The sequence below is a fragment of the Cajanus cajan genome, chromosome 11 (genome assembly GCF_000230855.2).
Source record: "Cajanus cajan strain Asha chromosome 11, NIPB_CcT2T_4, whole genome shotgun sequence".
Taxonomy (NCBI): Eukaryota; Viridiplantae; Streptophyta; class Magnoliopsida; order Fabales; family Fabaceae; genus Cajanus; species Cajanus cajan.
Genome location: NC_138527.1, coordinates 17,648,292 through 17,655,791, shown reverse-complemented (window position 1 = coordinate 17,655,791; position 7,500 = coordinate 17,648,292).

Genomic DNA, 7,500 nt, shown 5'->3' with positions numbered 1-7,500 from the left:
GCCATATTTGAGCAGACTCGATCAGGGATGGAAAACAAAAAGAAAACCCACAAAAATTAGCTCGTAAGAGCATAAACCGTCCCTGGGGCGGGTTGGGCAAGATAAAAAGTAGACTAGGTTTGGTGTAATTTTGGGCAAGGATGATGAACAAAGGGAAAATGGGCTGGACAAGGGAAAGGGTAGGCCATATTTGGGGCAAATTCGGTCAAGGATGGTGAACAAAGGAAAAACCCACGAAAAATTAGCTCGTAAGAGCATAAACCGTCCCTCGAGTGGGTTGGGAAAGATACAAACTAGGCTAGGTTTGGTGCAATTTTGGGCAAGCATTATGAACAAAGCTAAAATGGGCTGGACAAGTGAAAGGGTAGGCCATATTTGGTGCAAATTCGGTCAGGAGTGGTAAACAAAGGGATAAAAAGTAGGCTAGGTTTGGTGCAATTTTGGGCAAGGATGATGAAGAAAGGGAAAATGGGCTGGAGAAGGGGAAGGGTAGACCATATTTGGTGCAAATTTGAGCAAGGATGGTGAACAAAGGGAAAACCCACCAAAAATTAGCTCGCAAGAGCATAAACCGTCCCTTAGGTGGGTCGGGCAGGAAAGAAAGTAGGCTAGGTTTTGTGCAATTTTGGACAAGGATGATGAGCAAAGGGAAAATAGGGTAGACAAGTGATAGGGTAAGGCTTAATTGGTGCAAACTCGGTCAAGGTTGATAAACAAAAGGAAAACCCACCAAAAATTAGCTCAAAAGAGCATAAACCGTCCCTCGAGTGGGTTGGGAGAGATAGAAAATATGCTAGGTTTGGTGCAATTTTGGGCAAGGATTATGAATAGAGGGAAAATGGGCTGGACAAGTGAAAGGGTAGGCCATATTTGGTGTAAATTCGATCAGTGATGGTAAACAAAGGGAAAACCCACAAAAAATTAGCTCGTAAGAGCATAAACCGTCCCTCGGGTGGGTTAGGCAAGGTAGAAACTGGGCTAGATTTGGGGCAAATTTGGGCAATAATGATGATCAAAGGGAAAATGGGCTGGACGAGTTATAGGGTAGGGCATATTTGGTGCAAACTCGGTGAAGGATGGAAAACGAAGAGAAAACCCACCAAAAATTAGCTCAAAAGAGCATAAACCGTCCCTCGGGTGGGTCAAGATGGCTTAAATCTGGCTAAACGAAGGCTGGAAAGGCCAAAATATGGGTTAGAATGATGATAGAACGAATCTGGAGTTTTTCAAAAATTTTCAAAAAAATCGGCCGAAGTCGGTCGAATTTTCGGTTTGATTCATGAAAAATTTTGATTCGAAATTTGCCACGGGAGAACACAACGCAGGCTTAGAAATGCCCACGGAGTGTGAGGGGAAGGCCCCGTGGCTCGCCCAGACCAGCCAAGGTGCGCTGGGTTTCTGCTGAGACACACCTTCCCCCTATAATAGGCTAATATGCAAAAGTGAATTTTGTACAAGTAGATACATTTTTTCTGAGCAGACATAAGTCCCTTTTTGGGAGCTACAGATCGAATTTTGATCTGATTTTTTGCAGGATTGTTTAGAAAAATCATATCTTCGTGCTCACCAAATTAGAGAATTTTTTGCCAAGGGAATATTTTTTAATAATCTTTTTAAGAAACGAAAATACGTAAATCCATAAAAATAGAAAAACGTATCTAGGCATCGAATTTTGATCTGATTTTTTGCATGCACCCACATACTAATATAACTGACCTGTCCACCAAAAATCTCAGCCATCCTCCAAGGGATTGAATTTTAATGATTTTTTTACCAAAACATGGTAAAATCGGAAAATTCGTAAAAATGGAGGATGAAGGTCTTTCACCCCCAAAACTTCCCAGCATACTTAGGCATGTTAGAATAGATGTTTGATCCAAGAAGTGCTCAAAAAAAAATTGAATGGTTCATAGTTGGTGCATAGTGGTCGGTCACGGTGGGTCGTGGTGCAAATCTGGTGGGTCGTGACTCAATTTCTGACCAGCCTTGGCTCAATTTCTGGTGGGTCGTGACTCAATTTCTGACCGAGCCAGCCAAATTTTCTGACCGAGGGTGACTCAATTTCTGACCGAGAGTGACTAAAATCATGACCGAGGCTGGCTCAATTTCTGACCGAGAGTGGCTCAATTTCTGACCGAGAGTGACTCAATTTCTGACCGAGAGTGACTCAAAAAATGACCGAGGCTGACTCAATTTCTGACCGAGAGTGGCTCAATTTCTGACCGAGAGTGACTCAAATCATGACCGAGGCTGGCTCAATTTCTGACCGAGAGTGACTCAATTTCTGACCGAGAGTGACTCAATTTCTGACCGAGAGTGGCTCAATTTCTAACCGAGAGTGACTCAAATCATGACCGAGGCTGGCTCAATTTCTGACCGAGAGTGACTCAATTTCTGTTCGAGAGTGGCTCAATTTCTGACCGAGATTGACTCAAATCATGACCGAGGCTGGCTCAATTTCTGACCGAGAGTGACTCAATTTCTGACCGAGAGTGACTCAAAAAATGACCGAGGCTGGCTCAATTTCTGACCGAGAGTGACTCAAATCATGACCGAGGCTGGCTCAATTTCTGACCGAGAGTGACTCAAATCATGACCGAGGCTGGCTCAATTTCTGACCGAGAGTGACTCAAAAAATGACCGAGGCTGGCTCAATTTCTGACCGAGAGTGACTCAAAAAATGACCGAGGCTAGCTCAACTTCTGACCGAGAGTGACTCAATTTCTGACCGAGGCTGGCTCAAAAAATGACCGAGCCTGGTTCAATTTCTGACCGAGGGAGACTTGAGCATCATGACCCACGGGTGACTTGAGCACCAATAACCCACCAACAATAAGACTCCAACATGACTTGGAGGCACCATCATGAACCCACCCCGAATAAACCCACATCACTCGGGTGCCACCAACCCACGGATGACTTGGGCAACATCAACCCACCAAAAATAAGACTCCAACATGACTTGGAGGCACAATCATGAACCCACCACGAATAAACCCACATTACTCGGACGCCACCAACCCACGGATGACTTGGGCACCATCAACCCACCAACAATAAGACTCCAACATGACTTGGAGGCACAATCATGAACCCACCACGAATAAACCCACATTACTCGGGCGCCACCAACCCACGGATGACTTGGGCACCATCAACCCACCAACAATAAGACTCCAACATGACTTGGAGGCACCATCATGAACCCACCACGAATAAACCCACATCACTCGGGCGCCACCAACCCACGGATGACATGGGCAACACGAACCCACCAGCAATAACACGACAACATGACTTGGAGGCACCTTCATGGAACCCACAACTAAAAGCCACACAAGACTTGGCAACATTCAACCCACCACCAATAACCACACAAGTATTGGCGTCAACATGAACCCACCAAACATAATATGCACGACTTGGGGCCACCGTACGCAAACCACCATCAAAATCAACCAACAATAAATCACATGACCTGCGGGCACCACCAACCCACCAGCCATAATGACCCACATCACTTGAGGCCACCATCAACCCACCAATAGTTACACAGCACTTGTGTACCAATAATCCACACAAGACTTGGGGCCACCATCAAAATCCACCAACAATAACACAACACCTGGGTACCAGTAATCCATACAAGACTTGGGGGAACCATCAATCCACAAACAATCTATCACATGACTTGGGACACCGTCAAGGCACTAGTAATAACACATGACTTGGGGGAACCATCAACAGACGAACAATAACTCACATGACTTGTGGAAACCATCAACCCACCGATAATAACTCATGACTTGGGGGAACCATCAACAGACGAACAATAACTCACATGACTTGTGGAAACCATCAACCCACCAATAATAACTCATGACTTGGGACACCATCAACGAGTCAATAATAACATGAATTGGGGCACCATCAAAACCCACCAACAATAAATCACAACTAGGGGGCACCAACAATCTGATGGAATAACACTAAGGCCGAGAAGACCAAGAGGTGATATATTAAAGGAGGCAAGAGGAATGGGTTAGTGAGGCCACTTTTGGACCTTAGCTCTTAAGTTCTTTTTAATCATAGAATTTATTTTACTTATATTTCCAATTTTGCCCTTGTATTTTGGGGTGTTTAGGACTTAGAATTTATTTTCCCTTGTATTTCCCTTTTTACCCTTGTATTATGGGGTGCTCTAGATGATTAGGGTTTTAATTTTGGGCTAGGGTGTTAACTAGAAGGGTGACGCATTTTTTTGGTGTTCATTGGATCTATTTTTGGTGTTAGAAAGGCTTAGGCCCAAGTGTAGGGCAAAGGTTGCATGGTCTTATCATGCACCTAGATATAGCCAATCTAAACCCAAAGATTCCATCTTTGGCCACCAAGTTGCATATAGGGTTCATTTGCATTTCATTTGGAATGCATTTGCCTACTCCAAATGCAACCCTAGATGCCTCCCCTCCTATAAATACCCAACACCCCACACCTTGTAAATACTTTGGATATTGAATATAAAGAGAGCCTTTAGTGTCTTTATATCTTTCCTTAGTCACCCTTGGCTATTTTCGGCCAAACCCTACCATCTCCACCTTGAGAGAAACAACCCTAGAAGTGGCCTTCATCATCATGAAGTGAGCCAACCCTAGAGTACCATTCTCAAGCATTTCCTCAAACACCTTCTACCCAACCTTCATTTTCGTCCATCCCATCATCATCCACCCTAAAACCTTGGTCCACCTTTGAAGAACTTGATCCTTGGAGAAGGCGTCCTCCTCCTTGCTCATCATCTCAAGTTCATGCAAGTAAGGATGCCATCAAGTGGTATCAGAGCCTTGGTTCTTCAAGGGTAACAATCTCTTTATCTCTAAAATTATTCGGTCATGTCATGTCTTCCTTACATGTCTCCTAAGTGTGCCTAAATGAATCATCTTAATTGCCATATTTTGATGATCCATAAATCTCTTCTCATGTGTTGATTCATACCATATGTTCTTTGTGAATCATCTTGGCATTTTAGGCTTTCTTATTTAGGTTCTTGCTTTTTTCTTTAAATTTTTGAGTTGCTGGAAATTTTGGGCTGCATGTTATACATTAATGTTTTTATTTTTTTAATCCATCCGGTTTTGTCATAAGCTTGTCTCTTTGAACTACCTTGAAAGAAATTCCAAGTTTTTTATGCTTAGCCTTTGAAATGAACAAAAAATGACATGCATGCCACTTGTTTGATAAAATGGCCGTGAGTCCTTGATGTGCTTTAGAGAGTCAATCATGCATGCTAATTAGTTCTAGCATGTTCTACATCACTTAAAATATCATGTGTGATTAATTCCTTTACACATACTTACTTCAAATTTTCGGCCAATTTTTTGTGTATTCCTTGGTGAACTTGTATGCCTACATGATGTTTGATAATTTGAGTGTGAAATTGATTTCAATATGCCTATCTTTGCTGCTGGACGTGGGCTATTAAAAACTTAAGAAAAACACTCAAATTTTGTCTCGTTGAGCTAGTGTAAGTTGCTAAAAGAATACTCCAAAAAGTTGCTAACAAAACCACCAAAAACAAGTGTAAAACCCAAGCAAAGGAAGTATAAAATTCAAAAGAAAAAAGAGAAAAGTGGCTGGACTTTGAACAAAAATAAAAAGCCAAGACTTGGACAAGCCCAAATAGAACAAAGAAACCAAAAACAAGAAAAAGGGAACCTTTGCTAGACTTGTGGAGTTTTGGACCAACTTTCATACCATAGCACTTGGAGTTAATTCTTGGACCATTGGACAATACTTAATGGCCGAATGAGACAATAAATCAAACATGTTAAGTGCATAATTTTTCTTTTAAGCCTACTTGCTAAATTCTATTCTAGTGCCATTCTAGGAATTACTCTTTTGTGTGCTTTCCTTTTATTAATGTGCCTTAATTTCAGTTTTTGAGTCTTTCTTCTACTCTTAAGTTTGTCTCATAAATTCCATTTGAGTTTAGCCTTTTCTTAATTGTGCGTTTTTAGTTTTTCTTTCTTGGCCTCTTGTACTCTTGGGTTGTGTTTTCTTCTTGATCTAGGTAGGGAAAACTTCTAAAACACTACACACTTTCTTGGTGGATTGAGTGGAGGGGTTATCCGATTGGAGTTCAAGGAACTTTGGAGGATCACACCAATTCAAAGAGTGCAAGCACCATTTCAAGACTAACATTGGGTGTTCATTGTGAAGGGGTGGAGAATTGAAGACTTGGAGACTTCCTTTTTTTTTTCTATTTATTTCTTTCTTGTTAAATTTCGGCCTCTTGTGTTTTTGGCCTTGGTTTCATTCATTTTTGGTTTGTAATTAGCCATTTTTAAACCTTTTCAATTTGGTGGTAGTTTCGTGTAGTTTGAAGGTGATTTGAAAACCTTCACCTAGGAAACCGACTAGCATATGCTTTAAGTGCTTTCCTTTGCATGCTTTAAAGCTTTGGTAGTATATTTGCCTAGGACTTTACATTGTTTATTTGTTTCGTTTAGAAGGCTTCATTTGCCTACTAGGGGGGCGTGCACATCACACACCTTACTATTGTGAAAATTGTTTTTGTGAGAAAAGTGTGAAAAGGCTTAGTGATTTTTACTTGAAAAGGCTTGGTTTTTAAGTGATTCTTAGTAGTCCACCTCCCTTGATAGTTCACTTTGTACACTTAGGCCTTTTCATACCTATCTTGCACCTTGAAAATCCTTTTTTGTGAAAACCCTTTTATCACTCACTCTTTGTGAAAACTTTTTCAAACCTTTTTGAAAACACTTTGTGAAAACCTTTTTGGATCAAAGATGAGTGATCATTCTAGTGTCCATGGTCATAACTCTTGTAGTACTAGGTCTAGTGTTAGGGAAGAAATTAGGCAACTCAAAGAGTACCTAAGAAAAAAAGAAGAGGAAAATATAAAAAGAGAGGAAGAATTGAGAAGAAAAGAAAAAGAGTTTGAAAAAAATAATGAGGAAATAAAACAACTACTTGCAAAATTAGTTGAGAGGAGAGAAACTAGTGGATCCCAACCTAGGATTGTTCCAACTAGATCTCAAAAAGGAAAAGAAGTTAGAGTTCCTAAGAGTATGCATGAGCAAGAAAATACAACAAGAGAGGAGGAACTTAGAAGGAAAGAAAAAGAAAAGAAAATAGAAAAGAAAGAAAAAATAAAGAAAAGTATAGAGAAAGTTAAAGAGTGGCTAGAAAATGAAAAACAACAACCAACACTCTTAGAGAAGAGTAAGGAGGATAATGTTTCTTTCAAAGGGCTTATGCTTGAAGAGAGTCACTTTCCCATTGAAAATGATTTTAAAAAGACTTTCTTCATTCATCAAGACCTTAACTCTTTCTCTCACGTTGCCACTAGTCATGAAGTGGAGATTCAAAAACAAATCCTTTTTAAAGAAAAAGAATCTCAACTTCAAGATTTAGTGAAGAAGAAGTGGACTTACCTTAGTCCCACTTCTTGTGCTACTTCCTTGGTGGTGCCCAAGGAAGATAAGC